This window comes from Abramis brama, assembly GCF_963993115.1.
Source record: "Abramis brama genome assembly, chromosome: 12".
Lineage (NCBI taxonomy): Eukaryota > Metazoa > Chordata > Actinopteri > Cypriniformes > Leuciscidae > Abramis > Abramis brama.
In genome coordinates, this window is record NC_139974.1 from 40,726,965 (window position 1) to 40,740,130 (window position 13,166).

General features: G+C 49.1%; 1 protein-coding gene across 1 annotated transcript in view; it reads right to left on the bottom strand.

Annotated features, from left to right (window-relative positions):
* Nucleotides 1–13,166, bottom strand: part of LOC311093321 (fucolectin-1-like) — a 144,444-nt gene that overhangs the window by 67,173 nt on the left and 64,105 nt on the right. The gene's annotated exons all lie outside the window — the stretch shown is intronic.

Here is a 13,166-nt window from a genome sequence, read left to right on the forward strand (position 1 = left end):
GGAGAGTTGACTTGGGGGAAGTCTTCAAGGTAAACAGGGTTAGAATCACTGATCGTAAAGAATATATTCCAGGGATGATAAATGGAGCTCAGATCCATATCGGCAACAGCCTGGAAAATAATGGCAACAATAATGAGCTGTAAGTATTATCTCTCTCTTAATACCCTTAGACATTTACTAAATTAAATAACATTACTTTGAAAAAATAATTTTAATATAAAAACTTTGCCTTTGACTGAAGTATATTTAATATGCTTCTTGCCGTTTTGATTCGCCCCTCTCTATTTCTCTGTGTGTCTTCACAGGGCTGCGACTGTTGTGTCAATGTAATCTGGAGAGACAAAAACATTTGAGTTTAAGCCTATTAAAGGGCAATATGTCAATATTTTATTACCTGGGTGCAATAAATATCTCATTCTGTGTGAAGTCGAGGTGTGCAAAAAGCACCTTGGAGAAACTCAACAGCAGTGCACAATATGAAAAGACAATGCAGAAAAGCAGAGCGCATGTGGTGGAAGACAAAACTTGTAGTCCATTATAACATCTACAAAGACAGCCTTCATGCTTTCAATGTGGAACTAGGCAAAGCTAGACAGACTTTCTTCTCAAATATTATAAACAGTAATTTAAACAACACACGCACTCTTTTTGCTACTGTAGAGAGACTGACAAACCCTCCAAGCCAGATTTCCAGTGAAATGCTCTCAGAGAACAAGTGCAGTGAGTTTGCTTCTTTCTTCTCTGAGAAAATCAATAATATCAGAAAGGTGATCAGCACATCCTTGAGTTGCCCTGGGGTCAGACAGATCAAACCACCTGAGAAAGTAGTTACTATGTCTGATTTCAAAGAAATTAAAATTTTTAATCTAGATTTATACACACACATAGCCCCATGAAAACCTCTATGTGAACACTCTTGTCTAATGAAAAAGTGCAAGGCACAAATTTACTTTTTATTAACCAAAATGCCACAGCCGCGAATCCGTCCGCCTATGAAGCCATTTTTAGCATCCAGACCCCTGGAGGTGGTGGCCGTGGATTAGACTGTGCTTGAACCTGCCACGGATGGTCGCGAAAATGTGTTGATTGTCACCGATGTATTTACGAAATTTACACAGGCGTTCCCCACCAGAGACCAGAGAGCTGATACTACAGCGAAGATACTGCTGAAAGAGTGGTTCATGAAATACGGGGCACCAGAGCAGTTGCATTCTGATCAGGGAAGGAATTTCGAGAGTGAGGTGGTGGCTGAGTTGTGTCGCTTGTATGGAGTAAAGAAAACGCGTACAACCCCTTACCATCCGCAAGGCAACGCTCAGTGCGAGCGGTTTAACAGAACGCTCCATGAGTTGTTAAGAACGCTTTCTCCAGAAAAGGCGATGGCCAGAACACCTTCCTGAGCTGATCTATGCATATAATGTAACCCCACATGCTACTACTGGATATTCACCTTATTTCTTGTTATTTGGTGTAGAACCACGCCTTCCAGTAGATGCTCTCCTGGGTGAGGAACATCCTGTAAATAGAGGGCAAGATTGGTTAGTAATTCACCAGAGCCGACTCAGGGAAGCTCATGAAAAGGCGAGAGCATTTGCAGAGCAGAAAGCGGCAGAGAGATTGGCTCCATTTAATGACAAGGTTTACTGTCTGGTGTGGGGCAGATGGTGTACTTGCGCCACCGCCCTGTAGGTAGACATAAGATACAGGATTCCTGGGCTCCAGTTGTGTACCGGGTAGTAGAGGTACAAGGTACCACATATACCGTTGAGCCTGTAGAGGGAGGTCCTCAAAAACGGGTCCACAGAGTTGATTTGCGACCGTGCGAGAGACCTGTGGTTGAAACGGCAGAGGCAGGGAGTAGAGTGACAGCTCCAGTAGCTAAGTTTCCCTCTGATTCAGTGGACGCTGAACCTGTTGATCCAGAGTGTGTAACACTGGAAGAGGTTACTTTGCCTCACATGGAAGAGACGAGAGATGTGGAAATGGAAGTCTATGGGTCAGCAGAGGAAATGTTAGCAGTGGGACCTGATTGTGTTTTGGAGAATGAGGGGCAGCTACCCTCGGAGTTAGAGCACACAGGGGAAGAGGGTATTGTTCTTGTTGCAGATAGACCTGTGCCAGGCCTGATGAAAGACAGTCAGGCCAGACAAACGCCACCTGCGACAGGATGCCTTCATAGCACGCAGATTCTCATTGTACCGGGGAGAGGAACGACCAAAAGAAACCAGTCGTGATTTCAAAGGAGCAAATCCAGGCCAGATGAGAGAACAGAATTTAACATGAGAACTTTGTCCTTCAGTGCATCAGATGATGAATACACACTCAAGGAGGAGCCAATAAAGTCAGAGAAATCAGACGGTTCAATCGATCTCCATTTGGATTGTTTGAGTGAGGTTGTATTATGTGCTATGTTGTTTTTCATTATTTTATTATTATTTTAATTAGTACTTTTTGTATTGTTACTTTTTCTTGTTCTTTTATGTGTATTTATATATGATATATTTGGGAGTAATTGTGATTGTAATTATTAGGGCTGTGCTCAGAATATCGATACAACGATACATCGTCATGAACTCCTGACGATGCGTGTATCGATACAGCAGCTTCTGTATCGATACTGTTGTGCTTATGTAGCCAATTCAGGGCTCGAATTTCGGCGCGGGTATTGCGCATATTTAATCATTCCTGAACTTTAGCATGTAGATTGTATGAGTAAATGAATCCAAACAGACTATACAATCAGATCAGTCATTTTAAAACTTTCTGCGAGACGCAATTTCACAAAGAGCGTGAAGCCTTGTTTGTACTTTCGCCTGGCTCCGCAGCGCGAGTCTCCGCTGCCTGCACGCGCACCTCCCCAAACGGACGAGGCGTTTATACTCGACACGCTCACAAACAGCTCGCGAGTAACAAAAGTTGTTTTTCGCGGATTATATCACTTTAACAAACAAAAACACGCAAAATTATGTCAAACATTTCGGTCTTGTTGAGTATCCTCTAAACACAGTCGGTTATGTCTTTAGCATAAAACGCATGATGGGACAGTATAATGAAATCAGGATCCGTGCACTAGGTCTTAAAGCGACAGAAGCCATAACGTGTCTGTCATTAATATTGTTGTCAAAACAACAAAAGATAGTTTTAATTTGAAGAATTTGGATTAATAGCCTATGTATTTAATTTAGTCAGGACTAAAATACCACCCAGTGTTATTTTGCATTTGATTACTTTATTCAGTTTCTAGTAGCCTATTTCTGAATACTAGTGCTAGACCTATTCAAAAAGTTTTCTCTTTATTGGTAGGCTATCTTTATTCTATTGTATTTATTTGCGCTACTGAAGGAAGAGCCATTTTAAGCTTTTTTGTGACAAGTTTTTTATTTAACTTCATTTTTTTAATGACAAAAACTAAATAGTTTTTCAGTTTTCACAACTGTTATAACACTGGTTATACAATAAATATATATTACTGTTACTAAACTCTGAAATTCCAAATTGATCCATATCGTGATACGTATCGTATCGTGGCTTTAGTATCGTGATGCGTATTGTATCGTGACATAGTTGGTGATACACAGCCCTAGTAATTATTGGGTTTTGTATGTATTGTCTGGACCCCAGGAAGACTAGCTGTCGTCTCGGCGTCAGCTAATGGGGATCCTTTTAAATAAACAAATAAACAAATTTACGATAGTTAAGAGTGCGAGAAGAGATAGTGTTTGTGTCAGGCAGTTCCATATTAAAAACAATAGACAAATGATCAGACAGCCCTAAGTCAGAGGTGTACAACTGTGAGACAAATGAGCCATTTGAAATCACCATGTCAAGAGTATGGCCTTTATTGTGCGTAGGACAGTCCACGAGCTGGTTCAAATCGAAGCACTCCAATAGCGATAAAAACTCTTTTGTTGTTGTAGAATCTTTTTTGTCCATATGGATGTTAAAGTCCCCCAAAATTAAAGTTCTCTCAAATTTGAGGCATAACAAGGACAACGTATCTGCAAATTCAGAAAAAAAGTCTTTATTGTTCTTAGGAGGCCTGTAGACTGTAGCTATGGCAGTAGAAGTGGGGGCAGATACACTCAAAACAAGACATTCAAATGAGTTAAACTGTGGGACAGCCACAGGACTCATGTTGATTTGGTTATTATATAGTACAATAATACCCCCACCTCTGCCAGAGGAACGCGGGAGATCAAATAAACTATATCCAGCAGGAGTAAGTTCATTTAAAAGAAAACCATCGGACTCTTTGTGCCAGGTTTCTGTTAAACACACAAGATCCAGTTTCCGATCTGTAATAATGTCAGATAGTATCATAGTCTTGTTGTTAACAGATCGTGCATTGAAGAGCGCCGAATTCAACAGACGGGGAGCCGATGAAGCCAGGGAAGCCACGTTTAAGAAACGACAAGTTGTTGAAATTAAAAAAAGTCTCTTTTCACGAAATACTGAAGCAAAATTATCCTTAATTTTCATATTTGTAAAACGCATTGCGGCAGTGCACAGCCATGGCGAGACGGCTCGCTCACTCATTGGCTGTTCTGCGGCAACTGCATGAGCCTATCGAGCGAGGGCTGATGCAACATCAGACCAATGAGAGTGCTTCGCGCGCTCCTCGTCACATCCCGCCGAAACGGGTGTGGCCATCCCCTATAAAAGGAGCTCGAGTAGGCTGATTCAACTGGTTTTCATCGCCGAAGCGAACCAGAGCGAACCGCGCGCACGGCAGGGAACGCAGTACTCGTTCCCTCTTCTAGAGAGAACCGAGGTTACGTTAGTAACCGAGTACGTTCTCTTACGAGAGTTCTCTCGTACTGCGTTCGTAGAACGCTGCGGGAACCACTTGTAAGACGCCGTGCGTGCTGGGATGAGAAAACACCGACCACTGGAAGCTAGACCAGGTATACAGTGCATAATCACCCGGTAGACTTCGGAGAGTCTGGAGGGGGGGGGGACAACCACCCTCAGATAGCTGCGTCCTAAGACGCGATATAACATCACATAGGCAGGGGGAGGCCTGGCTAATGTGGGAAATGTGGGTCTTACGTAATTTCGCCCAAATGGATGCGCCCTTAAGCGCGATGCAACGTCACATAGGCAGGGAGAGCCTGGCTGATGTGGGAAATGTGGGACTTACACACTTTCGCCCAAATAGGTGCGTTCTAGACGCGATATAACATCACATAGGCAGGAGGGAGCCTGGCTAATGTGGGAAAAACATGGGTCTTACACAATTCTGCCCAGAAAACTTCGGCGGCGCTGTGCGTCTACGATATCAGTGCCGTGTTTAGACAGCTGACTCGAATACACCGAAAATACTTGGCTTGCAAGTGCGGTGAAGTCTTCGGTGGCGTTGTGCGCCTGCGAAATCAGTGTCCTGGTTAGACAGCTGATTCGGCTAAACCGAAAACAACCTGGCCTGCAAGGCGGGAACTTCTAGGTTGTAGAACCTTATGAATGTAGACGGCGAGGCCCAGCCCGCCGCCGTACATATTTCCTGTAAGGAAATCCCGCTAGACCAGGCCCACGATGAGGCAACGCCTCTCGTGGAATGCGCTCTAATGCCCAAGGGGCACTGAAGGCCCTTGGTGGTATAAGCCATTGTTATGGCGTCAACCACCCACCTGGACAGGCTCTGTTTCGAAACAGCCGTTCCCTTGGAACGTCCACTGAACGAGACAAAGAGCTGCTCCGTCTGTCTGAAGGCAGCGGAGCGGGACACATAAGCTCTTAAAGCCCTAACGGGGCAAAGACAGCTCGAGTCCCCTTCCTCGTTTGATCCCGGCAGGGCAGACAGGGAAATAACCTGAGCCCTAAACGGAGTGTTGAGGGATTTCGGCACGTAGCCGTGCCTAGGTTTGAGTATGACTTTGGAGTCATTGGGCCCAAACTCCAAGCACGTTGGACTCACAGAGAGCGCGTGCAGATCGCCTATGCGCTTCACCGAAGCGAGGGCCATCAAAAACACCGTTTTGAAAGACAGATGTTTGAGGCTGACAGATTGGATAGGCTCAAAGGGGGGACCTTTCATGGCTGCCAAGACCGTAGAAAGGTCCCACACCGGGACTGAGGGAGGTCTGGGGGGATTCAGCCTCCTAGCTCCCCTGAGGAAGCGGATGACTAAATCGTTCCTTCCCAGTGACTGGCCTGGCGTTGCTGTCGAGCATGCTGCGATAGCCGCCACATAGACTTTGAGCGTGGAAGGGGATCTGCCCTTGTCCAACAGCTCTTGTAGGAAGGAGAGAACCTCCGTCACCTCACAATCGAGGGGTGACAGGCCCCGAGCTGTACACCAGCTGGAGAAAACCGACCACTTCGAGGCATAAAGCCGCCTGGTGGAAGGCGCTCTAGCCTGAGTGATGGTGTTCAGCACTCCATCCGTGAGACTAACGGGTAACCGTTGAGCGTCCACGCATGAAGGGACCACAGCTCTGGGTGTGGGTGCCAAATCGAGCCCCTGGCCTGCGAGAGGAGATCTCTCCTCAAAGGCACTGGCCATGGAGCGGAGTCTGCTAACTGCATCAGGACTGGAAACCAGGCTTGGTTGTCCCAGAACGGTGCTATAAGCAGTACTGGGCATTTCACTTCCCTGACTCGCTCCAGCACCTGAGGTAGGAGGGAGACTGGGGGAAACGCGTATAGCGGGCAGTGCGGCCACTTGTGGGACAGTGCGCTGTCGTTCTTTGAAAAGAACACGGGGCAATGAGCGTTTTCTGGGGACGCGAATAGGTCCACCTCCGCCCTGCCGAATCTCTGCCACAACAGCCGGACTGTTTGTGGGTGTAGAGACCATTCGCCCGTGGGAACGTTGTTCCTGGACAGCCTGTCTGGACCCAGGTTGAGTGTCCCGGGCACATGCACCGCTCTCAGCGAGCGCAGGTTGCGCTGAGCCCATATTAGGAGGCGCTCGGCCAGCCTGAAAAGGGAACTGGATCCGAGACCGCCCTGGCGATTTATGTAGGACACCACGGCCGTGTTGTCCGAGCGGACTACGACGTGTTGGTCCTTGATGTGGGGACAAAAGCGCGTCAGCGCGTTGTGAACTGCTAGCATTTCCAGGCAGTTGATATGATGGAGCTTTTCTCGTTCTGACCAAAGGCCAAAGAACGGCCTGCCCTCGAGCAGCGCTCCCCATCCCGAGGTGGATGCGTCCGTAGACACCACTTTCACTCTCGAGGAAGTCCCCAGGCTTACACCTGAACGGTACCAATCGCCCGCCGCCCATGGTCTCAGGGCTGCTGCGCAGTCTTGATCGACTTTGAGGCGCAATCGGCTGAGTGCCCACGCTCCGCGTGGCACTCGCGCTTTCAACCAGAACTGCAGAGGGCGCATGCGAAGCAGGCCCAGCTGGAGAACTGATGATGCTGAGGCCATGAGGCCCAGCATCCTCTGAAACCGTTTGAGCGGGATAATCGCACCGCAGCGGAAGGACCTCGCTGCGTGCTGTATGGGCAGCGCGCGCTGTTGCGACAGCTGCGCCGTCATAGAACGAGAGTCCAGAACGATGCCCAGAAACGATATAGTTTGGCTGGGGTTCAGGGAGCTCTTCGTCCAATTGATCGTGATACCAAGATTCTCGAGGTGATCGAGTAACATGGTTCTGTGCTCCACGAGCTGAGATCGTGATTGAGCTATGATCAGCCAGTCGTCCAAATAGTTCAGCACTCGCATGCCCCTGAGTCTGAGGGGAGCGAGCGCTGCGTCCATGCACTTCGTAAATGTACGGGGTGCCAGGGACAAGCCGAATGGCAGGACTGTATACTGGTATGCCCGACCCTCGAAGGCGAATCTCAAGAATCGCCTGTGGCGTGACGCTATCTGTATTTGAAAATACGCGTCCTTTAGATCTATCGACATAAACCAGTCTTCTCGGCGAATGTGCGCGAGGATTTTGCTGGTCGTGAGCATTTTGAAACTGCGTTTCACTAAAGCTCTGTTTAGTCGTCTTAGATCTAGTATGGGTCTGATACCACCGTCCTTTTTGGGGACTAGGAAGTATCTGCTGTATAGCCCCCCTTCGCTTTGAGCTTGGGATACATGTTGTATCGCCCCTTTGCTCAACAGTTTTGATATTTCGGCGCGAAGTAGGTGTGCTACTTCTGAATTCACCGTAGTTTCGACGCGCGCTGTGAAGCGTGGAGGGCGTCGACAAAACTGTAGCGAGAAGCCTCTCTTTATAATGTCTAGCACCCAGTCCGAAACCCCTGGAAGCGCGGCCCATGCGTCTGCATGGCCGGCTAGGGGTTGGATGCGAAGCGCGCTCTGTTCGCTGTGCGACGGCGGCGCTTCGGGGTGCGCTAGCATAGGCGTTACGCCTGAGACATTTGAGGCGGGGAGCGCGCGTAATACAGCGGGCAAAACGCTCATCCTCGACCGCGCTACAGTGTTTATCTGAGCGGGGGAGGTCTGAGAAGGTCTCATGGGACTCATGCAGCCTACAAGTGAACGTGGGCGGGGACCGGGCACGTTTACTGCTTTGGCCGCGCTGTCTGCTTGAACAGAGCGGGCGCGCACAGGTCCCGTTTTTACAGGGAGCCTGTGGCTTGCCAGACATAGCGTTTGTGGGCACTGGGAAGTGGGCACTTTGACTATGTTTGGGGCGCGATCGAACTGCGTCGATCTTATGAGTACGGGCCCTGTGTGCAGGGCTGTGCTTGTGTGTAGGGATGGGCACAGAGAAGTGGGCATCAACACTACATTTATAGCACCATCGGCCTTGGCCGGGACACCAGAAAATACACTCTTTTCGGGATTTATCTGGGTAGCCGTAAAAACGGCTTTTGTGTGCAGGCAAGCGGGCAGCTGTGCGGGCTTGTGCTCTGCTGAGAACGCTGAAGCAGTCGCAATTCCTGGGACTGAGACAGCGGTGCGCTTTGGTGAGGGCCCGGTCGCAACGGGGCTTACACACCTGCGCTTTCCTAGGCGTGCTAGGATTTCTTTGGGGCTTCCGGCTTCAACACAACCCTTGGTCGCGGCCCGCGGTGAGTGGGGCGGCGGCTAGTAGAGCGAGAGCGAGGGCGTGAGCTGCGCTGCTGTCGCTGTGAGGGGGCGGCCGAAGGCGGGGGCTGAGGCTGTGAGCTCCGAGGGGCCTGTTTCTCACGGCCCGCTGCAGAACTGGGGCGCTTCGGCAGGAAGTGCTTGAACGCCTGTGACGCTTTTTGGGCTTCGGAAAATCTCTCCACGAGCTCGGAGAGAGAAGATCCAAAGAGGCCAGCGGAGGATAGCGGGGCGTCGAGGAACGCATTGCGCTCTGCATCAGCCATCTCCGTGAGCGTCAGCCACAAATGCCTCTCGGCTACGGTAGCGGAAGCCATACAGCGTCCCATGGGTTGTGCTGCAGCCTTGGTAGCGCGGAGGGAAAGATCCGACGCGCTTCTCAGGTCCGTGATGCAGATAGCTTCAGGTCCTATCTCGTCCAGTTTGCGGAGGAGATCGCCTTGGAAAACCTGAAGCGTGGCCATGGTGTGCAGAGCCGATGCCGCCTGCCCAGCGGCGGAGAAGATCCGCGCGAGCATCGACGACGTCATGCGGCAGGCTTTTGACGGCAGCGCTGGCTTAGTCCGCCGTCCAGCAGAGGGCGGGCAAAGGTGGGCTGCTATCGCCTGTTCCACCGGCGGCAGAGTGAGGTAGCCTCGGTCCTGAGCATTATCCAGGGAGGAAAATGCTGGGGATACAGACGAACGTGTTCGTGCAGAAAAGGGAGCGTTCCAGGCCTTCGCCACTTCTTCATGAAGCTCAGGAAGAAACGGAGCGGGCTTAGACACAGGAGAAGTGCGCTCACCAGGGAGGAAGCTACCATCAAGCCGGGTGCGCGAGGGGAGTTCCGGTGCAGACCACTCGAGGCCGAGGCTCGCCGCGGCCAACGCGAGTACTCGCATGAGCTCCCTCTCGATGCTAGCTCTAGCCGACGGCTTTCGGGCAGGAGGCGTGAGATCCGCAGAGCTCGCCCAGTCTTCACTGCCTGAAGCTAGCAGAGAGCAGGAATCCTTTTCGACCGACTCGACTTCAGAAACAACTTCCTCAGATGAAGCGGCGGCAGACTGCGGGCGCTGAGCATCAGGAAGTGCTTCGGGGGAAGCCGGTGAAGCTGGCGGGCGAGCCGGCGAGCTTTGTCGGGAAGAGGTGGGTTCCGGGGCCCGCTGCGAGCGGCGCTTCTTACGGCGCGGCACCGCGGCGGGGGGCGCAGGCTCGGAGAACTGTGCCAGGCGAGTCCGCAGAGTCGCCATCGGCAAAAGCTCGCAGTGAGGGCAGCCGCCGTCAGCGAGCGCGAGCGCTGCGTGATCTTCGCCCAGACAGGAGACGCAAATAACGTGGCGGTCTCCCTCGGTGAGCGGGGCTCGGCACGAGCCACAGGATGGCATCTTGAAAAAGACGCGGCTCTTTTAGGGGTGAGTGTTCGGGGAACACTGCACACACACACACAGAACAGAGCAGATAAAGGATATGAAGCGCCGGAAAGCGCAGCAGGTACGGCAGTAGAAGGCGGCGAAGGCCAGCGGCTTCAAGGGCTCGTCCCGCTGAAAAGCTTGCCTCGACGACGCTTGCTTCTCCGTGATCCAGCGATGCGTGAGCTTCGCTGAAGAGATGAAAATCAGTTGAATCAGCCTACTCGAGCTCCTTTTATAGGGGATGGCCACACCCGTTTCGGCGGGATGTGACGAGGAGCGCGCGAAGCACTCTCATTGGTCTGATGTTGCATCAGCCCTCGCTCGATAGGCTCATGCAGTTGCCGCAGAACAGCCAATGAGTGAGCGAGCCGTCTCGCCATGGCTGTGCACTGCCGCAATGCGTTTTACAAATATGAAAATTAAGGATAATTTTGCTTCAGTATTTCGTGAAAAGAGACTTTTCCCGCAGCGTTCTACGAACGCAGTACGAGAGAACTCTCGTAAGAGAACTAAAAGTTAATATTGGTTGATTTGGTGGTTATTGTTGATTCTGGGACAGAAGGTTGGAAATCTCCATGGTTTTCTTTTTCTTTATCTTTTTTTTTGTAAAATGTAATTCTTTACTTTGTTACAAACTCCTCAATCCTAGATGGGTAGCTATGCAACACTATACCTCCTCCTCATTGTAAATATCCAAATAAAGGCCCTTGTACACTGAGTCCGAAATTCACATCCGAAATTTTCGCATGTTAAAAAATAAATACGACCTCACGTTATGTCAATCACGCTTGTACACTGCCTACATTTTCTGTGTTTTTCGCATCCGTAGCAAGCATTTTGAATGGTGACAATAGACAATTCAGAGCCACTGTTACACTCCACGCGTGTTTTGTTTTGTTTTAGTTGATTTGTGCACGTTAGTGTACTTTGCACGTGTTGGCTGTTGTGCTCATTATCTTCTCTGTTTCCAGCGCACTGTCTCTGCTCTAGGGTTGGGTACCGAAACTCGGTTCCAATAGGGAACCGGTTCCGACGTAAACGGTAGTAACCAGACCGAATAAGAACGAAACTTTCGGTGCCTGATTTCGGTGCCTGACGTTTTTTACCGCCCCCTATAAAACATCTCGCGGCACGAATGATCCAATAATAAAACATCTCCAGTTAACCAGCAGAGCATTCATTTAGTTCGTTTGTTAAATAAGAGATCTAGCACTGAAATGTGTGTTTTTAAATCAAGTGATCAAAGTGCTCGTTGCCGCTGCGATCAGTGGCGCGGATAGTGTTTTCTCTTGGCTCGCGCACACACTTGGCTTCACTCGGACGCGCGCTTCAATACGTTGCGGAGATCGATCTATTTATGAGGCGCCGTCTATATGATTATGTGCGCGAAGAGTTTGTGTCTGCGTGCTCGCGTCTTAGATGAGTATGTGCGCGGAGAGTGTGTGTGTGTGTGTGTGCGCTCGCGTCTCAGATGAGTATGTGCGCGGAGAGTTCCGCGCGTCTCGTGTGTGTAGAGTTTGCGTTTGTGTGCGTGAGCGACTTTAGAAGTTGTGCATTTCATATGTATTAGTTTGAGCATTCAGCAGTATACATGTAGCCTATGTGTGACTACCTAGTACATGTGTATGCAAGGGTTTCATATGTGCGTGAATGAAGTTTGATTTAAGCCCTAGAAGGCGCCTCATATCTATTCGTTCTGGTGAAATCTCAAAATATAATGGACACAAAGTGTCCCTGCTTGATATACAACCACTGATGAGCATAATCGGTTTAAAAAAAAAAGAATAATAAAAAAAAAACTACGAATGCGGATTAGAACCCAAAACCTCTGACACGCCTAAGAGGTGACTAAAGTTCAAGTTCAGCTGCCAGTGTTCCTCTTCGGGTAAGTCTAGTAATTTTAATGCCAACTGCAAATCTTGAATATCAAGTATGAAGTATATCAATATCAAGTATATTTATATGGCTATACTGTGTGTTAAATATTTCTGCTCAGTGTCAGATATTTCTCTGTTTTGTAAAAGTCATAATATGAGAAGACAAAATTTTTATCTTAACTCAAGTGTTTAAAGGGCACAATTTTTCATTTAATCAGAAATCAGAAAATCTTTTTCAGAAAATCACACACACACAACACACACACACACACACACACACACACACACACACACACACACACACACACACAGAGGTATTATTTTTTTGATAAAGTGTGTGCGGTTTAGTTTTCTTAAGTACCGTTTCAAGAACCGTTTAAGCACCGGAACCGTTTGAAAAATACCGAGTAGGTACTGGTATCGGATAAAACCTAACCAATACCCAACCCTACTCTGCTCGCAGGTTGCTGTGATTGGCCGAGTTGGGCGTCAGTCTTCATTAAGGCGCTTGAGAGCCAATCGGAGGCCGTCCAGCTGGTTTAAAAGGATGGCGTGTTCATTCATGCTCTCTCTCTCGATCGCGAACTAAACTCTTTGTAGCGCAATGAGTTTTCTTTAGTGAACTGAGCTCTTTGTAGTGGAACGAGTTTTCTGTAGCTGACTGAGCTCTTTGTAGCGCAATGAGTTTTCTGTAGTGAATCGAGTTTTTGTCTCTGCCCGCGTCTGAGTTGTGTGCTATGTGCTTTGTTCTTTGTATTGTGTTGTCTACCTTTTCATTTGCTCTGATATATCAAGCAACAGCTGATATAGTGGGAAGAGAACGCAGGTCAGTATATCGCGATATACACTACACACGTAGCAGATGATTGTCTAGACACACTAGGTAAGAAGTGAGCGC